Raw genomic sequence first — 22301 nt, 5'->3', positions numbered from 1 at the left:
ATAAAGAAGAACTTCTTTCTTTAAATTCATTTCTAAATGCTCTTCCCGTGCATGTAATATGGGAACCACCAATCACATGTCTCTATTTATGTCCAAATTAATTAATTAATTAATTTCTTTATTTATTTTGCTTTTTAGGGCCACACCCATGGCATGTGAAATTCCCTGGCTAGGGGTCGAATTGGAGCTACAGCTGCCAGCCTACACCACAGCCACAGCAACGTGGGATACGAGCCATGTCTGCAACCTACACCACAGCTCACAGCAATGCTGGATCCTTAATCCACTGAATGAGTGGGGATGGAACTCACGTCCTCATAGTTACCAGTCTGATTCATTTCCATTGAGCCACAGTGGGAACTCCCCAAATTAATTTAAATTAAACAAAGTGAAAAATTCAGTTCTTCAGTCATGCTGGCCTCAAGTCAAGCCACACAAGGGCCTGATAGGCGCATATGGCTATCCGCTATCTTATTGGACACTGTAGTTACACAACATCGCCATCATCACAGGAAGTTCTGTTGGACAGTGCTGCTCTGATACTCGGCTTCTCTGTCACACTCTCAGCTGATGGGTATTTTTTCTCAGTATCTGGAGTGGAGTTAGTGTCCTCTTTCATCATTGTCACTTCTAGATAGCTTCATTTCTCTATACAGAAGCACTTTTAAAACATGTAATATGAACTTATTCTTCTGCCTGCTCCTCTGTATTTATTGAAGATTTTACTCCTTAGCTCACTGTCTTTGTGCCCATCACTCTCCTGCCATCACTCTAGGTAAGAATATCCACATAGAATATTCATATCTGACCTCTCAGTTCTTTGAAATTCTCACTGCAAATGTCTCTTTCCTTCATGATCATACCCTAGGCTAGTGTCTCTCACCCTAGGAAGTACTACTCTCCTAAGGAGCATTTATAAATGTAAGGAGTGCTACCACCCTTTGGAGGTCAGGTGCTAAGGATGCTAAGTATTATTCAGCACATGAGACAGTCTCTATGCAATGAAGAATTATTTTACCCTGGTTGTCATAGTGCCCTTTTTAGGAAACACTGTGCTGACCTTCAAAAAACAATGTACACACCTTAATTAGAGAGACTTAATTGTTCAAAAATGCTAATCATCATCTGAGCCTTCAGTGAGTTGTCATCTTTTTGCTGGTGGAGGGTTTTGCCTCCATTTCAATGGGTGCTGACTGATTGGGGTGGGTTGCTAAAGTTAGGGTGGCTGTGGCAATTTCTTAAAATAAGGCAACAGTGAAGTTTGCTGCATTAATTGCCTCTTCCTTTCACAAACACTTTCTCTGTAGCATGCAATGCTATTTGATAGCATTTTACCTACAGTAGAACTTATTTCAAGATTGGAGTCAGTCCTCTCAAACCTTGATGCTGCTTTATCACCTAAGCTGTTGTAATACTCAAAATCCTTTGTTGTCATTTCAACGATCTTCACAACGTCATCACCGGGAGTAGGTTCCATTTCAAGAAACCACTTTCTTTGCTCATCCATAAGAAGCAACTCCTTATCTGTTAAAGTTCGATCATGCAGCAATTCTGTTTAGGCTCCACTTCTAATTCTAGTTCTCTTGCTATTTCTGCCATATCTACAGTTACTTGCTCCACTGAAAGTCTTGAACCTCTTAAAGTCATTCAGGACAGTTGGACTTGATTTCTTCCAAACTCTCCTTAATGGTGATATTTTGACCTCTTCCCACAAATCACAAATCTCCTTATTGGCATCTAGAATTGTGAATCCTTTTCAATTTACCCTGCCCAGAACCATCAGAGGGATCCATTATCTATGCCAGCTACAGCTTCATGTAATGTATTTCTTAAATAATAAGCCCATGGATCAAAATGACTCCTCGATCCATGGGCTACAGAACAGAATTTATGCTAGCAGGTATGAAACTAACATTTATCTCCTGTATGTCTCCATCAGAGCTCTGGGTGACTAGATGTATTGCTAATAAGCAGTAATATTTTGAAAGGAATCTTTTTTTCTTTTTTGGTAGCAACTGCAGCATGTGGAAGTTCTTGGGCCAGGGATCAAACCCTGGCCATAGCAGTGACACTTGCCACAGTAGTGACAAAGCCATTTCCTTAACCATTAGGCCACCAGGGAACTCTGAAATTTTTTTTTTTTTTTTAGTAGTAGGTCTCCACAGTGGGCTTAAAATATTCAGTATGTGCTATCACCCAGCCTTTGTTCCCTTTATAGAGCACAAGCAGTGTAGATTTAGTATAATTCTTAAAGGCCTCGGGACTTCTGGAATGGTATGTGAGCACTGGCTTCAATTTAAAGTCAGCAATATCATTAGGCCCTAACAAGAAATTCAGCCTTTCTTTTGAAGCTTTGAAGCCAGGCATTGACTTTTTCTCTCCACTATGAAAGTCCTAGATGACATCGTCTTTCAATATAAAGATGTTGAAAATCTTTTGTTTCATGTAGCCACCTTCATGATTTATTCTAACAAGATCTTCTGTATAATTTTCTGCTGCTTCTATATCAACATGTGTTGTTTCACCTTGCACTTTTATGTTGTGGAGCCTGCTTCTTTTTTTTTCTTTTTTTTTTAAATTTTTTATTACTCAAATGAATTTATCACATCTGTAGTTGTATAATGATCATAACAATCTGATTTCAGAGGATTTCCATCCCACAGCCCAGGCACATCTCCCCACCCCACAAACTGTCTCTTCCAGAGACCATAAGTTTTTCAATGTCTGTGACTCAGCATCTGTTCTGCAAAGTTCAGTCTGTCCTTTTTTCAGATTCCACATGTCAGTGAAAGCATTGGATATTGGTGTCTCATTGTATAGCTGACTTCACTTAGCACGATAGTTTCTAGGCCCATCCATGTTGCAAAAAATGCTGGTGTTTCATTCTTTTTAATGGCTGAGTAATATTCCATTGTGTATATGTACCACATCTTCTTGATCCACTCCTCTGTCAATGGACATTTAGGTTGTTTCCATGTCTTGGCTAGTGTAAATAGTGCTGCAATGAACATTGGAGTACATGTGTCTTTGCGAGTCATGGTTTTCTCTGGATAGATGCCCAGGAGTGGGATTGCTGGATCAAATGGTAGTTCTATGTTTAGTTTTCTGAGGAATCTCCATACTGTTTTCCACAGTGGTTGCACCAAATTACAATCCCACCAACAGTGTACTAGTGTTCCTTTTTCTCCACACCCTCTCCAGCACTTCTTGTTTGTAGACTTTAGGATGGTGGCCATTCTGGCTGGTATAAGGTGGTACCTCAGAGTGGTTTTGATTTGCATCTCTCTAATAATGAGTGATGTTGAACATCTTTTCATGTGTTTCTCAGCCATATGTATGTCTGAGCCTGCATCTTTCCTTAAACTTCATGAACCAACCTCTGCTAGCTTCAAACTTTTCTTTTGTAGCTTCCTCACTTCTCTCAACCTTCAGAGAACTGAGAGTTAGAGACTTGCTCTGGATTAGGCTTTGGCTTAAGGGAGTGTTGTGGCAGGTTTGATCTTCTATCCAGACTACTAAAACTTTCTCTTTACCAGCAATAAGGCTATTTTGCTTTCTTAGCATTCATATATTCACTGAAGTAGTACTTCTAATATCTTTCAAGAAGTTTTCCTTTGAATTCACAACTTGTCTAACCATTTGGCACAAGAAGCCTAGCTTTTAGCCTGGCTTAGGTTTTGTTCTTCCCCTTATAGAGGAACAGACTTCCTCACTAAGCCTAATCATTTCTAGCTTTTGCTTAAGTGAGAGATGTGCAACTCTTCCTTTCATTTGAACACTTAGAGGCCACTGTGGGGTTATTAACTGGCCTAATTTCAATATTGCTGTGTCTCAGGGAATAGGGAGGACTGAGGAGAGGGGGAGACACTGGGGAATTGCTGGTCAATGGAGCAGTCAGAACACACAGCATTTGTCAATTAAGTGCTATTTTTGTGGGTGCAGGTTGTGGTGCCACAAAACAATTGCAATAGTAATATCAGGATCACTGATCACAGTGCTAATAATGAAAATATTGGAAATGTTATGAAAATTAACAAAATGTGACACAGAGACATGATGTAAGTAAGAGCTGTTGGAAAAATGGCACTGATAAACTTGCTTGATACAGGATTGCCACAGACCTTCAATTTATAAAAAGCACAAGGTCTTCAATGTACATAAAGCAAAGTGCTCTAAAATGAGGTCTGCCTGTAGTCATTCTCCCTCTCACACCCTCGCTTCCCTCCTTATGCAGCTTAGGTACTATGGTCAGTCCCTCCTTTGCTTGTTTATCTTTGTCAAGTTTACTTGGCACATCTCTGACCCTCTCATAGCTCTCTGCCTGCTTTGGACCTGAGTTCAGATGGACAGGAACACAAAACTTTACTTAATGGCACTACTTTGAGTTTGTGTCCACTAATTTCAAGTATATCCTCTGCTCTGTTTGGCAGTCCATCATCATTTATCTAATACTTCTACTCTCTGAGACAATTTTATTAATTGGCCTAATTTAGATATTGGCCACCTTCACCTCTACCTCAAACCTCCAGCTCCTATCCCCAGTTCTCCCTCTCAGCTGATGTCCTCACTTCATATTTTGTTGGGGAAGTAGAAATCATGAGAGGAAATGCCTCATCTCCCCCATTAAATCTACACTAGCCTTGTTTCTATACCCACTGCTCTGGTCTCCCTTTCAGGTACCCTACACGAACTGTAGAGAACTCTGCTGTAGCTCCCCATCATCTTCAGAATAAATTCCATCTATTTGCTGTAACCTCAAGTCCCTTCAAGATTGGGCTCATGCTTTTCTTTCTCACCATGTCTCCTATCACTCTCTTATTTTGTCCCTGTGGTCTGGTCACACTAGTTTTCTTGCTGTTCTTCATGTATGTCAAGCTTGTTCCCACCTCAACATCTTTGTATTTGCTGTTACTTCTGTCTGGAAGTCTTTTCCCCCAGGCATGGCTATGCCTTGCCTTCTCTTCACACTCAAATGTCACCTCCTTAAAGAATCCTTCCTTGACCTCTCTACTTACAATAGTTGTCCTCCCTCCTGTCATTCTCTAACTCCTTACCATGGTTAATTTTTCTTCATAGGACTTATCACTGCCTGACATTATTTTACAAATTCATGCTAATTTATTCATTGTCTGTATATAACTTTTACAAAGGTAGGGATTTTACATGCTTGTTTTGCATCTGTATCTTCAGGGCCTTGAACAGTATTTAGCACTCAATATTTATTGATTAAGCAGTTAATGCATTTTTGATAAATGAATATTGAATGAAGTATAGTGACTACTTGGCCATGGCTCTTTTTATTTGCCATGGCTTTACTATTCTGAGGCACATGATGACTCAATTCTCTTACCACTTTTCTCTATTTGAAGATGGAGAAACCTTTTATAGAGTTTCCCATAATACCATTTGGCTCTCATTTGATACAAACACATCATTGACATATTAATTCTGCCTTTGTTCTTTTCTCATTAGCCCATAACAATTAAAATAGACCATTACTCTGCTGCACTATGAGTTTTTATGATGTCATATTAAAGTCTCCATTAATTAAGTAACTTAATAAATTAAAGCTTTATTCGATGACAGTATCTTTCAATTGCACATCATCTCCACTAAAGAGCACAATGGCAGACATGGGACAATTTTAGCATTAGGACATGCCAATCTAACAGTCAGATGTGCTTACTGACACAATGAAAGTTAGAAGCTGTCACTTTTGGTGATTGTTTGGTGGCAGTGACACTGAGAACAGAACAGAGTCAATGGGGGGAAAATAGACAAATTCAGGCACTGCTATTGGAAAGCACAGCTCAATTATCAGGTTGTCATTTAGATTTTTTGAATGTTAATTTGATAAAACCACACATTAAAAAAATGTTTGGAGCTATGGGACTATGTCTTTGAATTTCAGTTTGAGAGAGACTGACCTGCAGGGTAATAATTAAATTCCTTCATTAATAATGTAAGATCTTCATTTAACAAGGTAAATTGGAGCGGAATGTAGTAAGATGAAGGCAGAGAAAGAAAGGATACTAATGCTGTTGTCTGAGTAAGAGATGCTGAGAGAGTAAGATACGAAAGAAGATAAGTAGAAAAGGAGAAGACAAGGTGGAAGCTAGCTACATCATATAGAAATAAAAAAAATAAGGAGGGTAAGGGAAGTAAGGCAGTGTGAGAGCTAGATGACTAACTGATTCTTTTATACTCATGTTATAGGTAAAGAAATAGAGTAGCAGACTGACCACCTTAATTTGGAAATTTTTGTGTCTTACTTGTGTAAGGATCAATTACCTCGTAACTTTGAGAGAATATAGTTTGCTAATGTGTCTAAGTGACTCATGGAGAATAGCTAAACTAGGACCCTAAGCTAGATACAGTCAGGCCTTCCATGCTGTGTAGCATTCGGTGCATGTGGATAATCTCAGACTTTTGGGAAATTATAGATCAATCTCATGGTTGAAATGCAAGCAAATATACCAGGAATCACAACAAATACAAGGATGATTCACTCTGTGTGTCAATAGACAAAGATTTTTAAGTTGTATAAGGAAGAAGAAACAGTAATAGTCTCCTTACAAACTGTAAGGGACACCCCTATTAAGAATGGAAATATTGAAAGAAAGTAGATGGAAATCGACATAAAATACCATGCAAGTACCTTTCAAAAGAAGTCTGGCAACACTATATTAATATCAGACAAAATGTACTTTAAAAATATTGTTACACATAAATAAATTTATTATTTAATGATAAAAGAACAGTTCACTAAGAAGATGTATTAATCCTGAACGTACATTAACTGGTATCATCATTTCAAAAGCATATAAAGTAAAAATTGACAATATTACCATGAGGTAATGAGAACATAGGTAATCATAACTGGAAATTTTAAATGTTTTTCTCTCAGACACTGAAAAATCAAGTAAATTCTTAAGAATTATAAAGGATAAAGAAAGATTTAAATAACATAGCTGATTATCTTGATCAAATAGACATGCATAGAACTCTGAACTCTGCTACCAGAAAATATAAACACATAGAAAACCTTACCACTGATGAACAAAAATTACATTGTCTACATTCTTATTTCAGAGGAAAAAAATCAGGAGGCCAAAACAGCTAGAAATCAAAAACTCTATCCATTTGGAAATTAAAGATTATACTTGTAAATCTTGAGTCAGTGAATAATAATGATAGAAATTAATAGATACATTATTTTAAATCTTGTCAGATATAGTTAAAGTGGTACATAAAGGAAAACTTCTGGGTACAAATGTATATATTAGAAATGAAAGAGGGGAGTTCCCTGATATCTTGGCAGGTTAAGGATCCAGAATTGTCACTGCTGTGGCTCAGGTTACTGCTGTGGCATGGATTTGATCCCTGGTCCAGGAACTTCCATATGCTGTGGGCATAGCCACCCCCTGAAAACAAACAAATAAAGAAGGACTGATTATAAGTGAGTAAACCTGCAAACAAAAAAATTATAAATATAATAGCATAGTAAACAAAAATAAAGCAAAGGGAAAAGATAATACAAAACATTAAAAAAACAAATGAAATAGAATACAACAAATAGCAGAGAAGAAAAATGAAGCAAAATATGATTCCTTGAAAGGCTAAATACATATCTGACAAACTTAACTACAGAGGGAGAAAGAGACACAGAGCAAGAGCAAGCAGAAATGAAAAGAGGGACCTAATGTACATACAGGAGAGAGTAAAAGTCAAAACAAGGTACTATGAGTAACTTTATGGTGATATATTTGAAACATACATTTTAATAAGTAGGAGTGCCAGTATGTTTATGATAGACACATTCTAAGCTCATGTCACAACAGGAGAGTAAGAAACGTGATTTCTAATTGAGTCGAGTTTGAGCCTGGCTTTCTGGAATGGAAAATCATTCATTCCTATAAAACATATTTATAGACATCTCTGGTGTACTGGGAATTGTGCCGATGCTAGTTTATATTTTCATGAGGGAGACAGATATTAAACCATTTGTTAAAACAGATATTTGCAGTTGAGGTAAGTGCAGTATAGGAGAGGTCAGAGCATTTAACAGGGAACCTAATCTTATTAGGGAAAAGAACAGATTAGCAAGGTTTTCCTGAAGAAGTGACATTTAATCTGTGACCTAAGTGATGGGTAGGAGTTATGCAAGCTAGGAGGGGGCACGGGGTCCAAAGACAAAGATGGCAGAGTGGATGGTAGAAAGAAGTGAGACTCGGTTTCAGCCATTGCCTTTGGAATGGCAAGGATTTATAAAAGCCAAATACATTAAATTCTCACATCTCTGTAAAGCACAAATATTTTCCCTTGTTATTACCTTTATGTAGATGCTTAAGAATATAATCTGTAAAGAAAGTAAAGATATGGACAGGACGGAAATAAACCACTTTCCTTGAGAGTAGTGTTTGCTTCTAGAGAAAGAAGAGCAGAGGAGTCTTCTGCATCCATCCATTGTTAATGGCGATTCCCTTTCTGAAAGGAAGGATGAAGTTGGCCACAGTTATGAGTGTGCTAATTTCTTTAAGTGTTGCTCTTACCTGGAATTGAGACCTCGCTTATAAAACATCAGGCAGAAAACAATGGAAGAGAAACTTAGAGATGTTCTTTTGAAGGGAACAGTGGTTTAGACAGTACTATTCAAAATGTGAGAGAGAGGTCAGACATTGAGAGTAAGGATTTCAGACTGCCTGTCCAACTCAGTAGTCATGAACTTTATATGGCGATTAAATACTTGAATGTGACCAGTCTGAATTAAGACATACCATAAGTGTAAAATACACACTGGATTTCTAAGACAGTATAAAAAAAGAATGTAAAGTATCTCAGTAATATTTTTTATTGAAGCGTAGTTGATTTACATTATATTAACTTGAAGTGTATAGCATAGTGATCCAATATTTTATAGATTAGACTTCATTTAAAGTTATTGTAAAATATTGGCTATATTCCCTGTGCCAGACAATAGCTTATTTATTTTAGACATAGTAGCTTGTACTACTGAATTCCCTAGCCTATATTAATTACCCTTACCTGCTTGTTAACCACTAGTTTGTTCTATCTGTAAGTCTATTTCTGTTGTGTTATATTCATTTGGTTGTTTTATTTTTAGATTTCATATATAAGTGGTAACATATCAATGTCATCAATAATATTTTATATTGAATTATATGTTGAAATGATAACATTGTGGATATATTGTGTTACATTATAATGTTATTAAAGTTAATCCCACCTACTTGTTTATATATTTTTAAACGTGGCTATTAGAAAGTTTAAAGTTACACATGTAGCTGACATTTTGTTTCTGTTGGACAGTATAGGTTTAGAAATTTTTTATAGCAATTTGCCATTGCCACAGTGTCCAAGTGTATTTTTAATTGTATTTTATCAATGTCTCATTAGCTCACAACATATTGGAGAGGAAAAATACAGTCAACTAGTATTTCTTTACAGATAATTAGGAAACCACTGCTTAAAACCATTCATACCTTCCAAAGTGTTACACTGCTGTGCCTACCATACGAAAATACATACATTGCCAATTTCTCAGAGCTCTGTGAATTAGTCCAAGGAAGCAACTGTTAAATTGATGTGGCCTTCTGAATATGAAAGAAGTAATTGATAAAGATGTTATTATATAATCGTCGCATTTGCTTGTATTTATTATCAACTACATAACTTGTATATGGGAGTTGGAGAAGATATAATAAAAAATGTGCTAAAGAATACGTTTTTGAAAAGTCCATTTGAAGGATGAGTTTGGCATCAAGTAATGCTTTTTTTTTTTGAGAATTAAAAAACAGGGAGTGGGGAAGCTCATATCTCAAATTAGTTACATTTGCAGCATTGATAATATACTTCAGTAATTGTCCTCCTTAGATTTTTGTTCTATAAAATTGACTTATTTTTCGTCAGAATGGGCTAGTTAGCATCAGACTTAGAGTTTGGCACATGTGAGCTTGTGATTTACAGGGTAATTTTTCTCATCAAAACCTGGGCAGAACCATTTATTTTAAAACCAATATTTATTTTACAATGGGAAGATGGAGCAGATTAAAGGAGCATAAAACCATGATAAATCACCCAATCTTTATCCCATAGAAAATCTTTTAAATGGCTCTTAAAGTAATGGCAGTAAAACCGTCTCATAGAGTTTGTATTTGGATGGTTTTCTAGCATACGGTATAGGCATGTAGATTAAAATCTAATTAAAAAGGAATTTGTAAAAATTCAGACGTGGTTTTCGTGATTCTTTTTCGATGAAAAGTTAAGTGTGTTTTTTCCTTAGCCAAGTTTCTGAGTCTTGCTCATGAGGGAATCCAGCCTAAAACTTATTCCTGTTTCAAATCAAAGGACCAAGAAATGAAATCTCTTTTAGTCTTTTAATTTTTTTCATTAAAAAATTTTTTTTTGTCTTTTTAGGGCTGCACCCACGACATATGGAGGTTTCCAGGGTAGGAGTCAAATCGAAACTATAGTCACTGGCCTATGCCACAGCAACACCAGATCTGAGCCATGTCTGCAACCTATACCACAGCTCACGGCAACCCTGGATGCTTAACTCACTGAGCGAGGCCAGAGATTGAACCTACATCCTCATGGATACTAGTCAGATTTGTTTCCACTGAGCCACGATGGGAACTCCTAGTCTCTTTATTTAATAATAAATTTTATATTAAATGTTTAAAAACATATGTACATTTACTATAGATTATTGTACAAGAAAGGAATTTTTATAACTTACTTGATTTGGTTCCCATTTATATTTTAGGTTATAATTTCTATTGTTAAAAATAATGAAGCTCCATTTCTCTAATAGTGTTCTTTAACAGTATTCTGATGCTAAGTGGACTTATATAGAAACTTTGGACTGATTAAAAATGCTAAAAGTAGAAAAAATTTGAAATGGAGATCTGTTTGTAGCCATGGTGAATTTTACAAACAGGGAGTCATCCTTTTTCATAGTGGATGTTGTGTTGTGGGTGTTCTGTCTCTAGCTAATGGAAGACTCCATGACGGCAGTTGGCAAAAATTTTTTTAAAGGATCACAGACTAAGTATTGTAGGCTTTTTGGGCCTACATCCCAGCTATTTAAATCTATAGCTATTGGGTGAAAGCCACCGTAAGTAATGTATAGATGAATGAGTGTGTGCATACTCTTTCATCCAATGATTCTCTATCTAGGAATGCTCCCTAAGGAAATAATCAAGGGTTTTAGCAAAGAAACATGTGTAAGAGTATCTGTCATGACATTACTTCATGACACGAAAAGCTGTTTATGGACCCTGGTTAATTCAAAGCAAAGCAGCAAAACAGAATGTAAAGTGTGATCTTGCTGTGATATCATGTATGTACAAACCCATATATTTGGTTGGACTACGTGGAATTACTGATAAATGGCTGTTTTTAATCTGCAAAATGGAAATCTTATATGGTCAACCTAAGAAAGTGATGGAAAGATTATCCACTTGTCATTTTCTGGGTAGAAGAAATAGATTAATTTTTATTCTACTCTTTCTCACATGTTCATTTGTTACAAGGAACATACTTTAATTCACAGTGAGAAAATGATGCAGGTTTTTCAGGACAAAGGAATGATTTTGCCTTCAGATTGTGGGTACATAGCGATGGAAATGCAGGAGGAGTGCACATGTAGTCCTCTCTGGAGGAGATGGGTCTCCTATGAGGAAATGGGAGCATTGTTGTTCTCTTGGCAAGGCCATTCCTGTTATGGCAGTGGATACAGGGAGCTGCAGCCAGCGCACATTGTGTATTTTCTCCCATTGGTTGACGCCATTCCCCCTGATGCTGTTTAACATTCCGTTCATCACATGAACTCCTGTTGTTCAGAATGGTTACCCATCAAATTGCTGTCTGATTAGGATTTGGCTTTGCATGGAGGACATCTTCAGGAAGGGAACGTTCTGGTCATTCTGACATCTGTGAGATAGTTAAACTGCAAATTTTAGACTTCTACTTCCACATTCTGGTTTCACATGCTAGACTTGTGAGCTCGTTTAATGGAGTCCACCTCCTGAGAGATGGATTCTGTCTTGTGTGCTGAGAACTCAAGGTTCAGGGTACCAAACCTGGGAAAGGAACTCCCAAAGGTATTGATGACCTTCATTTGGGCCTCTAGGAAGAAGAGCCTGCTGCCCTTCCCCAGACAGCATTCTACATTTCTGGACAGTAGAATGCTTGAGCTTTTTCCCTATTTGAAACTTTGCCCCTTTTCAGCCTTCCAGTTCTGCAATCTTTCGATTTTTTTTTTTTTTCTCTTCAGCCCTTACTTGCTCTGTTTTCCTCACTGCTTCTTGTCACCTGGCAGAAACACAGTGGGAAAAGACTTGTACACAAGAGACATTTTTGCTGCTGGTATTTAACTTTCTCCTGGAGTTTTCATTGGTTGACATTGATTTCTAGTGCCAAGGGTGCTCAGCTTTGAAGCAGCCCTGTAGAGAAGCAGAGTCCCTCAGGCCTGCTGCGAGGCTGGAATCCCCTTGTCCCAGCGACAGGGATTGGCGTTTGTGTGAGACTGTAGGACATGCCCCTAATGCCAGGAGCTTCTTGCAGTGACAATCAGCATGAAGAAAAGCAATGGACCATTTCTCCACTTGAAGGAGGCAGACATTTTGTGAGTGTACATGTTTTTCTCATCAGACTCTGAAACTGAATTTTACTGTATTTTGATACAAATGTCCAAACTACACATTAGGGATAATGTCTGCCTTATTTGAAGTACAAGTCAGAACGATCGTATTTCCCATTAGAGAAAATGAAGAGGCCTTTGTATCTGACACTACTTCGTTAAAGAGAAAAAATTTTCCAAGGAGGCAAAAGTTACTGGCCAGATACAGACAGAAGTCAAAGACCAATTTTACCAGGAACTCTTACGTCAGTTTCCTTTTTCATCAATTAGTATTAGTCTGTGGAATTTATATTTTTTACAAATAAATTTATTTACCCATTTTGCCTTTTCAGAAGGTAAGAGAAAATCCTAATTTAAGATAACATTCTGTCACTTTACAGGCTAATTGGGGATGAGAGTTCTTTGACTGGGGATGAGATTTCAAAGAAATCCCAAAGCTATTGGTAAAACTGCGAACAGAATTTGAGGTTATACATCTTGAGGAAGATTTAGGTCTGCAAATTTAAAAGACGTCAATTCACAAAGTGTTGATTGCATCATTTTGTTTAGTAATACAGGTAAATCATTTTTTAAAAGTCAAGTGAATACATTTTGGCTTCATCAGTGAAATGATGTTAAGAAAAATAAAAATTTGATTTTTTTCTTTGTATTCTTTGTGTTGAAAAAAGGGAAAATTACCCTCTTTCCTTTTGAATTCATGCTACAAAAGCTTGTAAATTTTATGTTGGATATTTAGATGTTTTTGTGAGGGGAGCTCAATTTATAAATCAGATTGCTGCTCATAAGACAATTAATTTTAGAAAACTGTCAGTCAGCGGACATGCTAGGCCTAGAATTAGATGATTCATTTGCTATATAGGCAATAATATACATTATAAAAAATCAGGAGATAGTCACACAGAAAGGGGAAAAATGAATGTAGATCAATAATTTAATTTAGCTCTGACCTGGCTAAATTCTATAGCATGGTTCATAATTTTTCAATGAATACACCCTTAGAATTTTACATACAGTGCCTCAGTTTTGTATTGATCTTCCCTAATGTATTCACAGAAAGAATAAAAACAAACAAAACACATTTTAACAAAAGCACATTGTGCTGACCTACAAATGTTAACCAAAATATGACAACATATTAATGTTATTTATTCTATTTTCAGAACTACTATTTTTCCTGGCTAATTTAAAACTTTAGAAGAGAGATGGGTAAGAAATGAATGGTGACTTGGAGGGCAAGTTCATGGAGTTCTCTCTTAGTTATTAGATTTTTAGTCTCTCTGCATTACTTAATTGTTTATTAAAAGTAGAACCCTTGGTATACTGTATGTAGTCTATATTTATTCCATGGAAAATTATTAATTTTTAATGGAACTAGGCAACTTGGCAAGGGACCCTAGCTGTTTATCAGGAGGCACGTGATTGACTGACATTCATGTTCATTAATTATTCAGGGAAGTTCACCTATAAGGTCCATAATAGTAGAAGAAATTTTTATAAGTGAGCTTGTTTGCATTAGTACATGTTGGTACTGTATTCATTGGTTCATCTAACAAATATTTAGTATGTGCCAGGCACTGATGAGTCTGTGATGAGCAAGCCCATGGGCCCCTGTCCTCATGAAGCTTCCAGGGCACTAAATAAAACAGAGGTGCATCAGTGATGTTTGGGAGACGTAGTTTTGCCTGACTCTTCTGTATGGAAAGAAAATGATTCTTCTCTGCACGAATTTCCTGACTCTTCTGGAAATTCAATCTAGCAAATTCTAATTACCATCTGAGAAAATATTTTGTTTAGATTGATGGAGTCAGTTTCTCAGAGCTGGAAGAGACCTGAGAAGTCATCAGGGGCTGTATCCTTGTGTTTCCCATCTTCCGTCTGGACATGTCTAGCACTAGGAGGGGGAAGTTTGCTCATTCATGGAGTCTTTTCTGGAATATGTGGATTATTTGAAAGTTCTTGCAAATAATGAACTGAAGTTTATTTCCCTGCATATTCTCTTTATCTATTCTTGGACAAAAATTATCACATCTTGTTTACCTATTATTTGGAGCATTTACCACAACTTTCCACTTATTTCTGTGATCTTTTTTTATGACTATGTTATCTCTGTTAGATGTATGTATCCTGACAGCAGAATTGTGTCTGGTTTTGCTCACTGTTGTTTTCCTGAGCACTGTCAGAGCACTAGGGAATGAATGAATGAATGAATGAATGCTTTGTCTTGTTTCAAAAAGGCTTCAGGGAAGATTGTGTGGATTAAAACCACACGTATTAGTCCATTAACTATTTAATAGCTGTCCTGGTTCTTTTACTCCCGTTTTTCTCATCCCGAAGTTCAGATTCTCACTCTTAACTTTCTTTCCCTATGACCTTGTGTCCAGCCAATTACACCTAAGTCACCTCCTTCCCAAAGTCTCCTACTTTGTTAACATAACAAAAAGTGGCAGTCTCACTAGGAGGTTTGGGGAAGGCTTCACAGAAGAGGTGCAGATTAATCTGTGTTGGGTCTTGAAGAATGAGAATGTTTTTGCCATGTAGTGAGGCCGGAAGGGGCACCTTCAAGGTGCACTGAGAACAATGGTATCAGAATGTTCATCCACCTTGAATATTTCTGCTAGGCCACCTAGCTCCCTAGTCCGACCCTCTTTAAGGAATTTTTGCTCTTTTCTTTCCATCTTCCTCATGAACTTCACTATGCTTTTACCTTGATCACTTCCTTACTATTGCTGCCAAGATTGCAGCAGAGCTGCCTGAGGATTAGAATTTACCTTAGGGAGTTAATCTGTATTCAAATCTGGGTTCAACCCATATTTTGCATGGCTTTGAGGCAAGTAGGAGACTTTGAGTTTTAGCATTTTCTTCTTTAAAATGGAGAAAATAATAGTACTCACCTTATGAAATAATTATGAGGATTATCAAATAAAGCATTTGTGAAGTGCCTGACCCATAACAGATCCTTAAATACACTGCAAATATTATCCCCCACCCACCCAACCCCACATAAACTCCTACTATAGCTCACTTCTGTTGGCATAACCATCTGTCCAGAGGCCCCAACATGCAGCAGCTCAGACATATTTTCTGCAGAAATCCATCAGTGGTTAATAGCAGCAGAGCTATTTCAATTTCTTCCAAGTCCACAGTCCTCCTCAGTCCAGTGGATTTACGTGTTCACCTTTGTTTCTTTCAGCCTTAAGGCTCATGGGGCCCAGCAATTTTTTCTTTTTTGGGGAGGGGGGTACAGTTGTAAAGGCATCAGATTTGTGACACATTTCCCTCTGATTTCTCTCCTTTTGAGTCTCCATTTCTTGTGGTATCACAGGACCTGAATTTCTCTGATCTTGTCTGTCTCAGCTTTGTCTGGGTAACCAGCATACTCATTTCATTCTGGTCAAGATGCCTCTCAATAGGTTTATTGCAGATGGCTGCAGCTGCAATCAGTGTTTACAATCTGATGACAAGTTGGAGATTAAGGCTTGTCATCACTATTTAATTAACCTCAAATTAAGCACTTTTTGGTCGTGTTCCATGCCCTTCCACATGCCCAAGAGAGCTGCTAAAACAGTGCCCGGAGTCATGGCAGATTCGGGGTTGCACCACTGGAAAGCAAGGCCTGGTTTTGCTGTGACACGGAGGAAGAGCACTATTTGATCCTTACTCACTTGCCTGAGGGCTGAGATCAGGTAGCAATTCAAAGTCTATATAAAGAGAGGGGAAGAAAGGAAAGCATTTTTTTAAATTATTGGAAGCAGGTAGTCTGTGAACTACAGAGATGATGATACCAAAATACTCCATAGAAAAAAGGCCTCTGTTCTTAATATTTAAAAGCAACTTTGTTTTTATATTACAGAAGTAGTATATGTCAACAGCAAAATTATACATGGTAATTGTAAAAGAATGGAGAAACAAAAGAAGTGAATATCACACATATTTCTACTCTCCACACCTGCTTTTTTTTTTTTTTTTTAGGCCCACACTCATGGCATATGAAAGTTCCTAGGCTAAGGGTCGAATTGGAGCTGCAGCTGCTGGCCTACACCATAGTCACAGCAACACCAGATCTGAGCTGTGTCTGCAACCTACATCACAGCTCACGGCAACACCAGATCCTTACCCCACTGAGTAAGGCCAGGGATCGAACCTGCAACCTCATGGATACTGATTGGGTTCGTTACTGCTGAGCCATAACAGGAAGTCCTCTCCACACCTGCTTTTAAGGCTTACCAGAGCTGTCCAATATGGTATCCACTATTTAATTCAGACTGAATTGATACAGCCTGCTGTATGTGTAAACTACACACCAGATTTCAAAGACTTAGTATGGAAAAAAATAATTTAACTGTTGTTATTTTGTATCCATTGGGTCAATCAAAATATATCTTTAAATTAATTTCATTTTTCACATTTTTAAATGTGACTACTAGACACTTTAAAATTAAAACGGATCCCGAGTTGCTGTGGCTCTGGCGTAGGCTGGCGGCTACAGCTCCGATTAGACCCCTAGCCTGGGAACCTTCATATGTCATGGGTGCGGCCCTAAAAAAGAAAAAAAGACAAAAAGACAAAAAGAAAAAAATTTTTTTTCAGAGTTCCCACTGTGGCTCGACAGGTTAAGGATCCTGTTAGTATCCATGAGTAAATAGGTTCAACCCCTGACCTTGCTCATTTGGTTAAAGATCCGGTGTTGCCATGAGCTGCGGCATAGGTGACAGTCGTGGCTCAGATCTAGCATTGTTGTGGCTGTGGTGTAGGCCGGAAGCTGCAGCCCCAATTCAACCCCTAACCTGAGAACTTCCATATGCCATGGGTTCAGCAGTAAAAAGAAAAAAAAAAATCAAATTTATAAACATACTTAAAATTGTATCTTTGAACTCCTTCTTAATTGCAATTCTAGGATTTGTTTCTGGAAGCCAGTTAGGTGAGTCACAAGCTTGCTGGTGGTGTTTGAGCAAATCACCACACAGCAAGGTGGCACTGATTCATACTTACTCCAGTGGTTTATGGCAATGCTCATTTCACCTCACCTTTATCAACACCAGATACCATCATCGTTCTTGATTCTCCTTTTCATGAGCAGCATTGTTATGGTTTGCTCAGCAAATCATTGAAAAAAATCTTCGACTTGGTAGCTTCTACCCTGGTCCTGCAGATACTGCAGATGATTTTCTTTTATCCATCAGTTATTCTTGTATATATTTAACTATTGAACATCCATTACATGTCCAGCATTGCCCAAATGTTTATAGATGATGTGGTATCTGATTTTGGGAAATCCCTTATATTTAATATTAAAGTTAGAAAAGGAAAGAAGAGAAAATAAGTAGGGCCATATGAATCTTATTTACTTCAATGTTCAGCACCTGAGCAGAGTGCGTGGTACATGGTAGACTCTCGATCAAATTCAAGAGCTCATCACTCACGAATGAATTTGTGAATAAGTGTATGATAATGTTTGCATAAGTGATGAAGAGAACAAAATAAAGGGGTGATTATTTTAAGTTAGAGACAATAAGGGAAGGCTGCCTGCCATTGTCTTGACTCAACAGAAGCCAGAAAGCATGAGAGCTGAGTCTGCAAAGAGCTGCAAAGGAGAGGCCACCACATGGCAGAGGAAGGACCTGAAGGAGCAAATAGAGAATAACCAGGACACCAGCTCTGATACCTACTCTCTGGGGTAAGACACTCACCCTTTCTGAGTTTGGTTTCCTCATCTGTAAAATTGTAATTATGCCTACCTCAGAAAGTTGTAATAGAAATAAATGGATGGCACTTAGCACAATGGTATTTTCTTTACTTGTATTCATTAGTGGCTTAACTGTCAATTTTTTACTGTCTTTTCATCTATCATTTCTTATAACTTAATCAGAAGGTAAAACATAGGAGAAACTTACCCAGATAGACGTGGACCTTATATTTAGACTTGAAAAGTTCTACACACCCCAGTGAGGTGGCCCTGTGCGCTGTGAACTGTGCATATCAAACCTTTATACTCTGGTTAAAAATCCATAGAATTTTTCATGTAGTTGGATAATTAGGCCACATGCTGTTGGCTCTGCTCAAAAATGGTCATTTAAGTGTCCTTTTATTATTTTTGGCATCCACTGGGAAGTTTAAATAGCCACTAAAACTGTGATTTCTATGTGCTCCTTTAAAAAAATGCTGAAATTGAAAAGAGTTTAATAAAATTACTGGACTGTTAGCTTTAGCAAGCTGTCCCAGAGATAAACCTGAAAAAACAAACCCCAAACCCCAAAGTAAATGCTTCTATAAATCGGGGACTTTCACAATTGCTCCCTAGGGTGCGTAGTTTGACTTAACACGGAGTTCATTTACAAGCAAGGAAGCTGGCCGCTCTTGAGGTGATTTGACCCCTCTATTCTCCTTTGCTTAACAGATATCCATACTAAAAATGGGTGGCAGCATTTGGAATTAAGAGACCCTGAAGTATCACCTCCCTAACTCTTATGTAGCAAAAATGAGTAATGCAATAGTGAAAAATAAATGGATATATTTCAGGTATATGAATATTTAAAAATTACCAGACAAAATAAATAAATAAATAAATTTTTAAAAATAAAAATTACCAGACCCTTAGGTGAATATAGTTATTAAATGAGTAAAGTGTCGAATAAGAGCAAACAGCTTATGTTTATTCAACCTTTACCAGGTTCTTGTCACTATTCATGATGCTTCATGAATTTTATCTCATTTAATCCTCATAGCAGCCCTAGGAGTAGATGTTTCCACCATTTTGCGGATAGGGAAACTGAGGCTCTGAGAGATAGAGTCAAGTGATTACAGTCTCATATTTAGAAAGTAGCAGAGACAGGGTTGAAACACATAGCATTTGACTCTAGAGCCTAAGTTCTCAACTGCTGTTCTGTACGATTTCTTTCTTAAATGTTTATGGAGTAACCTTAGAGCATGAGGAAGTTTTGTTGAAGCTAATAGCTCAGGTAAGCCTGTGTGGGATACTCAGTTTTTGTTCCCATAAATTACTTGCAGATTATAGGCATTTTCCTTAGTTTATACTAGAAAACACCTTCTTAGTTGTTTTCAATATCAAATTGGTTTCACTGGCTGAAGTAAAGGAGTTTTATGGCCAGAGAAACAAGATGTTTACTGAATATTCTGTTCATGTTAATGACTTGATTTTTAATGGCCAATGTTATTTAAAAATTTGACTTCTGTTAGTTACATGGTGTGTTGAAACATATCCTTAATTGTAGTACTTTTATTGACTGTGAGAGGATGCAAAGTGGATTCCACAATTTTAATTAACTGTTCCTCCTCTGACATTTCATTACTTGTTTCAGAAGTGATAGAGAATGACAGACAGTTACCTGTCAGAATTTTTCTACAAAGAAGCTAAGATGGAGGAAAGTTACAGATGTCTTGGTAATTGAGAGGAAAAATGAGAGGAATGACAATTAACCTAACATGTTAATAACATGGTTGGAAAACAAAGCGTCTGTCATTTTTGGTCAGTTTTAAAAATTTAGGCAGATAACAGATCAGTGGAAATAAAAAATAAAGAAATCACTTACTTCAACTATAATTTTTACATTGCAAAAAACAGCATCTTTCTTCTGAAAGTGAACACCTCCCAGTCATCATATATCTTTATCTGAGAGAGTTTCTAAGGATTTTCTATGAGTCAGAGGAGGCAAAAATGTGAAGGTCAGAGATAATGGGTCCCTATCTAACACTGGACTGATTTGCCAAGCACCCAGGACACATTTTCATTTCTCTTTTTATGGTAAAAGCCAAAGAGAACACCGTGGAGTTGAAACACAGTTTCTCTATTTGGTGCCCACACGGGAAGATGAAGGTACAGAGGCCAATTTATCCAGCAAATGTGCCTAAGCACATAATTACCTCCCTTGATATCTGATAAAACTTTACCACATCCCTGGGGAAAATCTCTGGGCAGTCCTTCCAAGTCATTTTCAGAGATCTCGCCATGGCAGGTGAACTTATTTATTTATTTCCATTTGAGAGCTTCACCTTTCCAGACTCGCTTTCAAGGTTTACCTCTTGCATAATGAATGGAGACAGCGGGTATTTCATTACCAGGTATCTCCCTGCTGCAGGCACTGCCTGGAGAAGTTTCCCTATGTTTGGCTTGCAAGCCTCATTTATTTTCCTGAGCTTTCAAATGTGGGCAGAGCCTGGCTGACGGCGTTATTAAATTACCATTATTACACTGTGATGTCTTGGCATGATCAGGGGTTGAGATGGAAAAGTTCTGTTGGGCAAGAAACACATTTTCTCCCCTTCTCAAGCTGCCATAAATGGACCTTAGCTGTCTTGCTGGGTCTGTATCAGCACCAAGATTCTATGAAGACAAAGGGAAGATTTAATCACACTTGAGGCAATTCTTATCGGTGTGAGGTATGGACATTTCCCTTTTAAGTAGATTGCTTGTATTTGGGATCAACTGGACAATTCATGATTGTAATTCTTTTTTTTTTTTTTTTTGGAAGGGGGTAGCACTTGACATTCAAAGTTATTTGACATTACAAAAGTTATATAATGTCATTTTAAAAGCTCTAATATCACTAGGATATTTGCATGTAACTCATTTACAGTTTACACAAGCTTTCAAAGACTGTCTATTCTCAGTAGAGAAGTTTTAATTAAAAATATTTTATTGCCACTCCAAGCCTTCTTAAATTAAGGCGCTGCTCTTTACTTTTCTATTTTACTTCCTCATGCACTCTTGATAATCAACCTAGTGTTGTCTGCAATGATAAAAGTTACTCTTGTTATATTTTACGTGTTTTCTAATTTATCACTCTATCACCACTGGCTGCACAATGCTCACATAGTAGGTGCTTACTAGATTTTTATTGAATGAGTGTTTCATGTGTTATATGTTCTAATAACCATTGTGGAATATCTTTTATCACATATACTCTACTTGTCCCCACCTTTGGAATTTTACCCACTACTCAGAAATGTCCTTTGTCTTTCAAATCTTAGTGCTTTTTATACTGCTTATTTGTGAGTTTTCTTCTCCTGTCCCTATCTAAGCACAGTTCCCACAGTATATATTAGGTGCTCAGTAGATATCTTAGTAAATGAATAAGATATTGAATGAACACTTATGTGTACAGGTAACCCAAGGAAAAATGATGTTATGACATTTTATAAACCATTTTTATAACAGTTCTAGTTTTAGGCATTCACTAAAATGATAAATAGCAAGTTCGAAACACTATTTTTTCTTTTCCAATCCTTGACTCCAAATTCTTCAATGGCTCCTCATTCCCTGTAGCATTGTTTTTGTAATTATTGACAGGGTGAGGATGGGATCATGTCTCTTCCTAGTTTAAAATCCTTCAAGGGCTACTGACTGCCCTCACCAAAAATGGGATTCCAACTCTAAACATGGCTGGGAGTTCTATCCCAAGTCCCCCTTTACTCTTTCATATCTTGATTACATGGCTCATTGAACCTGTGATTGTTTCCTCTTCCTCAGGCCTTGGCACGTTGGGTGCCCTCTGCTGAGAGTACTTTTCACCCACCTCTTTCCTTAGCTGACTTCTCTTAGGCTTCAGATTGGTCTCATTTTAAATACTGCCTTCTCCAGGAGGTGTTTACTGTCTAATCCTTGCTACTGTTACCAAACTTA

General features: G+C 37.4%; 1 protein-coding gene across 2 annotated transcripts in view; it reads left to right on the top strand.

Moving 5' to 3' along the window:
• The window catches only part of FHIT (fragile histidine triad diadenosine triphosphatase), a 1432969-nt gene that overhangs the window by 279626 nt on the left and 1131042 nt on the right, over positions 1-22301 (top strand). The gene's annotated exons all lie outside the window — the stretch shown is intronic.

The sequence above is a fragment of the Phacochoerus africanus genome, chromosome 1 (genome assembly GCF_016906955.1).
Source record: "Phacochoerus africanus isolate WHEZ1 chromosome 1, ROS_Pafr_v1, whole genome shotgun sequence".
NCBI classification, from domain to species: domain Eukaryota; kingdom Metazoa; phylum Chordata; class Mammalia; order Artiodactyla; family Suidae; genus Phacochoerus; species Phacochoerus africanus.
Note: the sequence above shows the minus strand (reverse complement) of the source record. Positions and strands in the feature narration are given on the sequence as shown.